Genomic DNA, 12016 nt, shown 5'->3' with positions numbered 1-12016 from the left:
TAACTTTGACCAGAGAGCTAATCCCATGCTCTGTCATGGGAAGCAGTCTGACAACTATGGCTCAGAGTGTTGTGGTTATTTAGTTAGAAAATTTGAATTCCCATTTGCATCTGATATTTTAATACTGTTTCATGCCACCACAGCTAACTATATATATTGCTTCTGTGTTTCTTATCTTTTGCTCAGAAACACTGTTCTAGACTGAATAGCTTGATAAGATAATTATCTACCTTCCGTAGATGTGGAAATGGTCATCTATGGCTGAGCTTGGCCACGTCTCCTCTGCAGACACTTTTCCACTTTTCTTCCTACCTCTCTGGCCTCCGGGCTCCAACTCACTTGAGCTTAGTCTTGTAGGATGTCTGGACAGAGTATTCAGGCTCTTCCTGATTCATGTCAGCACCTGCTGGCTGCTGTGTCCTCTGGGCAGGGGACTTGATGCCCTTGAAAACAATGTGTCTATGGTATCTGCACTTGTGTTTCTAATAGTGGTTTTTCTCTTACTAATTTGAAAGAATTCTATTATTTTTAGTCCATTAGGAATTATTCTTAGGTTACAATTTGCCTAAATTTGTTGAAAATTTACATCAATGTTCAGGATACTGTTTCCTTTTGATCTTGCATAGGAAATGGCACAGTAGATTTTCCCATTTGTTTCCTTTGCTGATTTGACTTTGTACTTTCAGATCCTGATGATTACTGGGTACTTATCATGGTCATTATAAAATAATGTCTTATCAAAGCACACATTACATATGCTACTTAATTTTAAAATTCATGGTAAATATTTTTTATAGTTTTTGTACATTATTTTATTCTGTTACATTCTAATTTCTGAGTTCTTCACACTCAAGCTTGTATCTTGGCAGGGAATATTTTTGTCAAGCTATGGACACCGCTTTACGTACTCGTGTCCTGCCCACCCCCATTTCAGGGAGGACTGAGAGCTCTTTAGCTGCTGAGCCCATCCAGACCCAGGGGTGCATTTCCCAGCTTTCATATATATGTACAGGATGCCTTAGTTTGTTTTAAATCTTCTATATCCATCCTTACATTGTGTCACAGACTTTTGTTGTTAATGGTGATGGTCTAATTTTTTTAAGATTATGATTGGATTTTGGGTGGCTTTGCTTTTTCCTTCTTCAGGGGAATGTCGGGCTGCCTTGTTTTTCATCCCTCCTTTCAGAGGACTCTTCCTCCATGTATCTGCTGTCCTTTGCCTAACCACAGAGGTTTTAAAGGTCACTTGGGCCTGTTTAATATGCAGATGCATTCCTTTGCATCGTAACTCTTTTTCTTCTCATTTCTTCCTGTCATTCTACAGATCTCCCCATTGCTCTCACTTCCCAGATGGCCACCGTCTCTCCCTTTGTCCCTAGGCTTAATAGTAACCTCTCCCTCTGCCAGGAACTTCCTTTGTTTGTCACCCCTGCTTATGTGCAGCTCCATCTTGTCCTGCACCCTGATCTGAGATTTTGTTCAAGTCTTTCTTTTCATGACTTTTCTAGGTATATTGAACTTCTAGACTCTGGTAGCTATGCTCTTCCTTACCCTTGACTCCTCACTCTCCACCCTCACAAACAATGTCCCTAAATTTAATTTCCTCTCCATTATTTAGACATATGCTCATGACCTTTGCCCAGCTTTCTGTCCTCTTCTGTGTCTTGGCATTCCGGCTGAGTATGTGATCCAGTCTCGGCCGACCTGCATGTTGCCTCCACTTTCTAGACGATGCTTCGATGGCAATGATATGAAACTTAGAGTGAAAAGCTGAACGAAGGGGCATGAGAGCATGCCAGGACCTCTCAAGGATACGAGCACTTCAAAGTACAACAAAGACCTCACGTGACTCGTTGAAGCCTGTGTCTATGAGGCGGAGGATGGAACCAGGCTATAGCAGCACCAGATGTCAGTCAAGGCCAAGTGACTTTCCGAATAAGAACAATACTGTCTGAGAGAGGACCATGGTCAGGGGTGTCTGGGTTTTCCCCCGTTGCTCTTATATTCAGCGTCTCCCTTTGGCGTCTTGCTTACACCTAAATGCAGTGCAATGAGGGAAGGGCTGAAGCGCAAGGTCTCCAGCAAGTTCCATGCTGTTTGTGTTAGTGATCAAGTTCATTTTCCTCTCATAGCTGACAGCCAACCACCCTCGCCCACATCACACACACTAGCCCAGGCTGCCTTCCAGCCTCATGCTTATTTTCATGCTTCCGGCCTGCACCTAAAATTGCAACTGTGTCCTGTCCCTCCCAGAGGAAAATATTGATGTTTTCCTTTAATCCTCAAGGTTTGTCCAAACTTTCTACGGCTATAAGCCTTGCTGTGCGTGTCTTCTCTTCCGACACATCTCCCTTCACCCTCATTTCCCAGATGACCCCCACGTCTCCCCCTCGTTCCCGGGCTTAATAGCAACTGTGCTTCCTGACAGAAACACCCCTTGTTGCTACCCCTGCTTGTCTTAAGTGCAACCCCATCTCGCCCTGGACCATGGCCTGAGCTTATGCCTAACCTCAGCGTTTACAAACATCTTATGGCTCATCTTCCTCCTCCTCAAAAGTGTCTACAAGATTCATATAAGGAATAACACACTGTGGTGACTAGATGATAGAGCCTGAAATGGCTTGGCTGTGTCCTGGTCCTCAGTACCTGTGGCTGTTAGCTTGCTGGGGGAAACACCCTTTGTAGATGTCACTGATGACCTTGAGCTCAGCCTGACTCATGCAGATGGACCCTCAAGGGAATAACAACCATCTTTATAGCATACGTGGATAAGAAGATTCACACACAGAGAGAAGAAACAGTGGCCAAGACTAGAGTGTTGGGCCCGCGAACCCAGGAAGCTGCATCCCCATTAGAAGAATGGTAAGAGGCGAGCTCCCCACTGAGCTTCTGGGAAAGCATGGCCCTGGGGACACCTTGACTTTATACTTCCAGCCTAAACTCGGGAAATATATATTTATATTGAAGCTACAGCCCTTGGAGGTGATTTGCTTATGGAGGCCATTAGAGATTAACTCACGGGTATGTGGGTATGGAGTTACCCAATTTGTGATGAACATTTATTCTGAACTTCATTTCATGCTGACCTTTGAGTGCAAGGTCACCAGAGCCTGGAGTTAATCATGTCTTCAGTTGGCTTACAAGTCAGTCAGGTCTTCTGTCTTCACATGAACCATATGCCGAGGTATTTAACCTTTTTTTTTTTTTTAATTCAGTTAACAAAATAATTGGCTATTTCTGCCTATTGAAACCAATGGTCCCATTCTAGATGTGTGGTCACTGTCTAATGTTTCTTAAGGTCGTGACGACCTCCCCAGCCCTGTGCAACTCCCTTGCTCATCTCTACCTTCCTCACACTTGAGCTGTTGCCTTGAAATTGAAGCACACAGCTAGTATGCCTTGTCTCAAGTAGAGAGCCAAATTTCATTACCAACTAGAGCACTTTAAATCAATATTTGGACATTTAATGATTTTGCTCATTTTATTTGAGTACATTAGAGAAGTCTGATAGGCCTATTAGGGTCCCGGTGATTAACATCTTCGAATCAGTACAAGGTGCCAATTTAAAAAAATCGTCTTGTTTCAGGCCCACCATAAAAATCTGCATAATTTAGCAATTATTTTATCATTTTGAATATATATTAAAAAGTAGTTTTTAGTGTTTAATTAGAAGATATAGTCAACATATTTTAAAGCAAGCTACCTCCTGCACGATAGAGTTGAAAGAACGAAATATTTAGGGCTGGCTCCAATTTTCCAACTAGCCTCACATCATATTTCTGCCCAATGAACATGCGGCCCTCTGTCATCCTGCAAGCCCCTCTCATTAGGAACAGATTTGCCACTAATAAGATGAACTAGCCTCCCTTAGAGACTCAGACGGTGACACCACAATTCATGGAGAAGCTATATCCTCAGAACTCAGGAACTTCCTCAAGCCTGAATCGCAGAGGCAAATATTCTGGATGCTTCCTTGGATGTCCCCTAGGAGGCTGAGACCTAATCATATCTTCATTGCATTCCTGAGAGAATTCAAGTATAAATGACATGTATGTGCAGAAGTGCCAACATGAAACCCATTACATTGTATATTGACTTTAAAATTTAATTTAAAAATGTGCAAAAAGCTTTGACTAATGCATTATATTATATGTGCACTGAGTATGATATATACATTATAATATATATATATTGTGTGTGTGTGTGTGTGTGTGTGTGTGTGTGTGTGTCCATTTAGTATATAAACAAATAAGCAAAGAACTAGAACTTGAGAGGATGGACAGCACTGGTCAGTCTGCTCTTCCTGGCCCATGAGGTAGTCACATCGGTCAAGTGCGGCACTTAAGTTAGATGATTTTATTAGTGGTTGACTGGACTTTCATGCAAAGGGTTTAAGTAAGGTCAGCAAGAGGAGAGGGGGAGCTGGAAGAGCTGGGGCAGGGGGAGGGGGGAGGAGGAAGAGCCTAGTGTGGCATGTACTTTCACCCAGAGGGCTCGTGTCTAGAAACCATCTTTGGGCATGTGAGACTTGCCCATGCCAGGAAGACCTAGTCAAGAAAGCGGTAGGTAATGCCGTGCTTAGATATCGTTACAGACTAGCTCTGTATAGGGCAACTTTTAGAGTTCACCCCTGAATCCACCGTTCTTCACAATACTTCTTAATCTGAGCCGCTCCCTCCAGAGGCTCTTTTGCATCAGGCAGCTGCTTGTAAACACAAGGTGGAATTCTGTTACCGCAGGGACCCACTGAGCCCATTCGGCGACTTGAGATGCTGAATCCTAGTTATCGGCCTCCATCACCATCAGCCTCAAGCACAGGGAAGGCTCCGATCTGTGATTTTTACTAGTTTTGGAAGCAACAAATATTGACTTGAGGATCTACTTAGTGTCTGGCCTCAGTCTGTGCACTGACAGAGAAAAGAGGAGTGGCTTTTCTATTTCAGTTCTCCCAGCTTTATAGTGGTGCCATTATGTTTCACTGTAATTATTTACTGGCACTGACCTATAGTCACCTCCTATCAAGGACGGCTCACAGACACCAAACAAAATGCACAAGTGAGATTGTGATCCCTGTTAGAAGTAAGGAAGAAAAGTAGCCTTGTTTTGTTTTGGGTTTTTGTTGTTGTTGTTGTTGTTTTGTTGTTTTGTTTTTTCACCATTTTAGCACCAGGAAGTGTTTCTATGCCACAGTGCAAAGAAAATCCAGAGTCACACTCCACATCTAATCTACTTCATTTAAAGAAGCAATTCAGGGCCCAAGGTTGTCCAGAATGGCTGTAACTTTCAACACTGGGTAAAAGGAGCTATAGAGACAGAGAATGTCTAAAGACTTCAAAATAAGCACCACAAATATTTGGCTTAATGCTGGGTGAGCCTATGAAAGCATAAGCAAAAACTACGTAAAGCACAGAATAACAAAGCAACCACTAAAACACACTGAACACGACAGAGGTCTAAGCTCACACCCTGTGGGAAGAGTGGGGTCTCCTAACAGGAGGGTGGAGCTATAGGTGGACTATTAATAAGGCACACTTCATGTAATCGGGACTAAAGGTGCTCCCTAGAGTTGAGGGCATCTCCAGAGCAGCAGCAACAAAGCTTTAAAGCATGCTTCAGTGCATCCGTGTCATCTGAGCTTGCCGTGCCATAGTGGTAGATGCTCCAAAGTATCCTAATGTCTAAAATAAATCCAACTACATTTTCTCTTGCACAAGAATGTAAAGTCATCATGTTCTGGTATAGAGTGAGGAGAACTACATGGACACAATTCACAGACCAAAGGAAAAGAGAGATAATGAGAGTGATAGATAATGACCTTAAATCAGTTGTTATAAATCTAGTTCATGTGCCTAAATATGTAAATTGAAGCAAGAATATAATTAGGAGAAAAATTAAGAACACTAAAAATAATATTAAATAGAACCTATAGTGATAAAAATGTACTTTGAGGTATAAAACAAGATAACTTGAGAGAGAATAGCAGGTTAAATACTAAAGAATAGAGAGATCCAAGACGGCGGCGAGCAGTGTGGACCATGTTTGAAAGCTCCAGTGAACAATTCAGGGAATTGCACAGATTTCTGAGCCAGGAACACCAAAGTCCCCACACCACGGCAGCAGAAGTGCTCCACGGTTCAGAGGGACCAGGGTGCGAAGGACCTCCTTGCCCCTGCACACGGGAGGAGCACGGACTTTCTTGGATCAGAGCAGCAGCGGCAGAGACAGCAGTGTCACCAGCGGCATCAGCGGCACCAGCGGCTCCAGCGGCACCAGTGGCGGTGGCTGAGGTTTGTAGCTCAGAGCCTTCCAGTGGAGGTGATTGGTGTGGTGGACGGTGGGAGTTGCTGTGGGAGAGGGGAGTCTGGACAGGATTTGGGTCGCGTGGTGCCTTGAGACCCAAACTGGACTCAGCAGACAGTTCAGCCCCAGAGTCCTGGGTTTGCTCAGTGAGCTGTGCCGTGGAGAAGCTGGCTCAGCTCAGCAAGCAATTCTGCCCGAGGCACAGCTCCCCTGCTGTGACACAGGCTGGGCCGAGTGCTCACTTCCACCCTAGGCACCAGCTCGGCGCAGCCGCAGTTTTGCTGCTGTGACACAGGCTGGGTGGAGCCTCACTTCCATCCTAGGCGCTTGCTCAGTGTAGTCACAGTTTTCCTGCTGTGACGCAAGCTGGGCAGAGCGCTCAGTTCCACCCTAGGCACCAGCTCAGTGCAGTCGCAGTTCTTCTGCTGTGGCAGACAGTTCAGGCCCTGAGAATCTAGCTGAGCTCGACATGTGGTTCAGGCCCAGTATCCCTGGCTGGACTTGGCAGGGGACCCAAAAGGCTGTGGATACCTTGGCCTGATCAAATGCTCATTCAGAGACCCAGAACAATTGCAGGACCCACAGCAAAGGGGAGCTGAGGATCACTGGCTGTGAGAGCCCAAAACGACAGGGCTAACCTCCTGCCATCCACACCAGTGAAGTATCAAGGCTTCCAGCCTACGGAAATGGTGAGAAAACAAGTGAATCTATCATCAGACTCCCTCCACCCAACTCTGGAAGTTACCCAACAAAAACAGAGACGGCAAGATGTCTAAAGGACAGTGTAAAAGCATACGCAAAAAACTCCAAAACAACATGGCGTCTCCAGTTTCCAGCTATCCCAAAGAAATCAACCCAGAGAACTCAAATACAACGGAAACACAAGAAAATGACCTCAAATCCTTGGTAATGAGGATGATAATGGAGGAAACAAATAAAATTCGAAATCAGATGCAGGAAGACGCAGCCAAGCAGGTGCGAGACATAAAAGAAGCACATAGAGTGGAAATGGAAAATTTTCAGGAAAATGTAAACAACCAGATGAAAGAAATAAAAAAATCTGTTCAAGATATGAAGATGAAAATGGATTCAATGATAAACACACAGACAGAAGAAAAACGAGAACATGAAACCTCAGAGAAGAAGGCAAATGACACAGTGCTGAGCTTTTCTAACAGAATCTAAGAGATGGAAGAATGAATCTCAAGTCTAGAAGATACAATCACAGATCTTGAAGCAACCATTAAAGAAAATGCCAAATCTGGAAAATTCCTGACACAAAACATCCAAGAAATTAAGGACACCATGAAAAGAAGAAATCTGAGGATAATAGGCATTGAAGAAAGAGAAGATATCAGACTCCAAGGCCCAGAAACTATTCTCAACAAAATCATAGAAGAAAATTTCCCCAATCTAAAGAAAGAGATGCCTATAAACATACAAGAGGCATACAGAACACCAAATAGAATTGACCAGAAAAGAAAAACTACCCATCACATAATCATCAAAACACAAAACATACAGAACAAAGAAAAAATATTAAAAGCTGCAAGGGAAAAGGGCCAAATAACATTTAATGGCAAACCTATCAGAATTACACCCACCTTCTCAGCAGAGACCGTCAAAGCCAGAAGGGCCTGGACAGAGATCCTGCAAACCCTAAGAGACCACAGATGCCAGGCCAGACTACTTTACCCAGCAAAACTATCAATAACCATTGATGGAGAAAACAAAATATTCCATGAGAAAACCAAATTTGAACAGTACCTATCCACCAATCCAGCTTTACAGAAGGTACTAGAAAGAAAACTCCATCCCAAAGGGTCAAGCTACAACCAAAACTACTCAGGAAATAGAACTATACCATGGCAAAAACACAACTATAAAAACGCTCGACTGGAACCAACATCAAAATTAAGACTCTTAACAGTAACTGGTCATTAATATCTCTCAACATCAATGGTCTTAATTCTCCAATAAAAAGACACAGACTAACTGAATAGGTGCGTAAATAGGATCCAACATTCTTCTGCATTCAAGAAACACATCTCACCCATAATGATAGGCATTATCTCAGGATAAAAGGTTGGAAAAAATATTCCAAGTAAATGGTCACAAGAAGCAAGCAGGCGTAGCCATTTTAATATCGAACAAAATAGACTTTCAACCAAGATTAATCAAAAGGGATGAAGACGGACACTTCATACTCATCAAAGGTAAAGTCAACCAAGATGACATCACAATTCTGAACATCTATGCCCCCAATACAAGGGCACCCACATTTGTAAAAGATCTGCTAAAAAGGCTTAAACCATACATCGATCCCCACACAATAATAGTGGAAGACTTCAACACCCCACTCTCACTGAAGGACAAGTCACTGAAACAGAAACTAAGCCGAGAAATAACATCATTAACCAATGCCATGGGTCAAATGGATCTAACAGATATCTATAGAACCTTTCACCCAAACAAGAAAGAATATACCTTCTTCTCTGCACCCCATGGAACCTTCTCCAAAATTGATCACATCGTAGTTCACAAAGAAAGCCTCAACAGATACAAGAGGATTGAAATAATACCTTGTATCCTATCAGATCATCATGGGCTTAGGCTGCAATTCAACAACAACAGAAATAACAAAAAGCCTACACATATGTGGAAACTAAACAACTCTCTGCTAAATGACACCTGGGTCAGGGAAGAAATAAAGAAAGAAATCAAGGAGTTTCTGAAATTCAATGAAAATGAAGGAACAACATACCCAAATTTGTGGGATACATTGAAAGCAGTGCTAAGAGGAAAATTCATAGCACTAAGTGCCTTTAAAAAGAAATTGGAAGCATCACACATAAACACCTTAACGACACAACTGGAAGCCCTAGAAAAAAAAGAAGCAGAAACATCCAAAAGGAGTAGACGTCTGGAAATAATCAAACTCGGGGTGAAATTAACAAATTAGAAACTAAGAAAACAGTCCAAAGAATCAACAAAACCAAGAGCTGGTTCTTTGAGAAAGTCAACAAGATAGACAGACCATTAGCCAAACTAACTAAAAGGCAGAGAGACAGTATTGAAATCAACAAAATCAGAAATGAAAAGGGAGACATAACAACAGACGCTGAAGAAATACAAAGAATCATAAGATCCTACTTTGAAGGCATATATGCCACAAAATTTGAAAATCTAAGGGAAATGGACGATTTTCTTGATCAATTTCACTTGCCAAAGTTGAGTGAAGAACAGATAAACAAGCTAAATAATCCCATTTCCCCTACAGAAATTGAAGCAATCATTGATAGTCTCCCAACCAAAAAAAGCCCAGGGCCAGATGGTTTCAGTGCAGAATTCTACCAGACCTTCAAGGGCGAGCTAATACCGATACTCTTCAAGCTACTCCAAAAGATAGAAAGGGATGGAACATTACCAAATTCATTCTATGAGGCCATAGTTTCATTGATACCTAAACCTCACAAAGACTCAACAAAGAAAGAGAATTTCAGACCAATTTCTCTTATGAACATCGATGCAAAAATACTAAATAAAATACTTGCAAAACGAATACAAGAGCACATCAAAGATATCATTCATCATGACCAAGTAGGCTTCATTCCAGGCATGCAGGGATGGTTTAATATATGGAAATCCATCAATGTAATCCACCATATAAACAAACTGAAAATAAAAAACCACATGATCATCTCTTTAGATGCAGAGAAAGCATTTGATAAAATCCAACACCCATTCATGTTTAAAGTTTTAGAGAGATCGGGAATACAAGGCACTTTCCTCAACATAATAAAGGCTATATATAGGAAGCCAATAGCCAAAATCAAAGTAAATGGTGAGATACTCAAGGAAATTCCTCTAAAATCAGGAACAAGGCAAGGCTGCCCACTCTCTCCATATCTCTTCAATATAGTACTCGAAGTTTTAGCCAGAGCAATAAGACAACAAAAGGAGATCAAGGGTATTCAAATGGGAAAGGAGGAAGTCAAATTATCCCTATTTGCAGATGATATGATTGTCTACATAAGTGACCCTCAAAATTCCACCAGAGAACTTCTACAGCTGATAAACACCTTCAGCAAATTGGCTGGATACAAAATTAATTCAAAACAATCTGTAGCCTTCCTATACGCAAATGACAAGCTTGCACAGGAAGAAATTAGGAAAACTACACCCTTCACATTAGCCACAAGCAATATAAAATACTTAGGAGTTATTCTAACTAAGCAAGTGAAGGACTTGTTTGAAAAAAATTTCAAAACTCTAAAGAAAGAGATTGAAGATGACATGAGAAGATGGAATGATCTTCCTAGCTCATGGATCGGGAGAATTAACATAGTAAAAATGGCCATCCTACCAAAAGCAATCTACAGATTCAATGCAATCCCTATCAAAATACCTACACAATTTTTTAAAGACATTGAAAGTTCAATTCTGAACCTCATATGGAAAAACAAAAAACCTAGAATAGCTAAAACAATCTTGTACAATAAAAGGTGCTCTGGAGGAGTCTCCATACCTGATCTCAAACTGTACTATAAAGCAATAGTAATTAAAACAGCATGGTACTGGCACAACAACAGGCTAATTGATCAGTGGAATTGAATCGAAGACCCAGATATGAATCCACACACATATGGTCACTTGATTTTCAACAAAGAAGCCAAATCCATTCAATGGAAAAAGATAGCATCTTCAACAAATGGTGCTGGTCTAACTGGATGCCTATGTGTAAAAAAATACAGCTGGACCCATGTTTGTCACCCTGTACAAAACTCAAATCTAAGTGGATTAAAGACCTCAACATAAAACTAGAGACATTAAGTCACTTAGAAGAAAAAGTGGGGAAAAGCCTGGAACATATTGGCATAGGAGACAACTTCCTGAACAGAACACCAACAGCCCAGGCCTTAATGTCAACAATTAATAAATGGGACCTCATGAGGCTGAGAAGCTTCTGTAAGGCAGGAGACACTGTCAAGAGAACAAAGTGACAGCCTACAGACTGGGAAAAGATCTTCACCAACCCTACATCTGACAAAGGTCTAATATCCAAAATATATAAAGAACTCAAGAAATTAAACACCACCAAACCAAATAACCCAATTGAGAAATGGGGCTTGGAACTAAACAGAGAATTTTCAACAGAGGAGTATCAAATGGCTGAGAAACACTTAAAGAAATGCTCAACCTCCTTAATCATCAGGGAAATGCAAATCAAAACAACTCTGAGATTCCATCTTACACCCATCAGAATGGCTAAGATCAAAAATTCAAGCGACACCACATGCTGGCGAGGATGTGGGGAGAGAGGAACACTCCTTCATTGCTGGTGGGAATGCAAACTAGTACAACCACTTTGGAAATCTATCTGGTGCTATCTCAGAAAAATGGGAATAGGGCTTCCTCAAGACCCAGCTATTCCACTCCTTGGAATATACCCAGAAGATGCTCCAGCACACAGCAAGAAAATTTGCTCAACCATGTTCATAGCAGCCTTATTCATAATAGCCAGATCATGGAAACAGCCTAAGTGTCCCTCAATAGAAGAATGGATAAAGAAACTCTGGTACATATACACTATGGAATACTATTCAGCTATTAAAAACAAGGAATTCCCGAAATTTGTGGATAAATGGATTGAGCTAGAAATGATCATAATGAGTGAGTTAACCCAGAAGCAGAAAGACTCAAATGGTATATACTC

Source organism: Acomys minous (assembly GCF_964271855.1).
Source record: "Acomys minous genome assembly, chromosome: 2".
Taxonomy (NCBI): Eukaryota; Metazoa; Chordata; class Mammalia; order Rodentia; family Muridae; genus Acomys; species Acomys minous.
The sequence above is the reverse complement of the archived record's forward strand: the minus strand, read 5'-3'. Positions refer to the sequence as shown.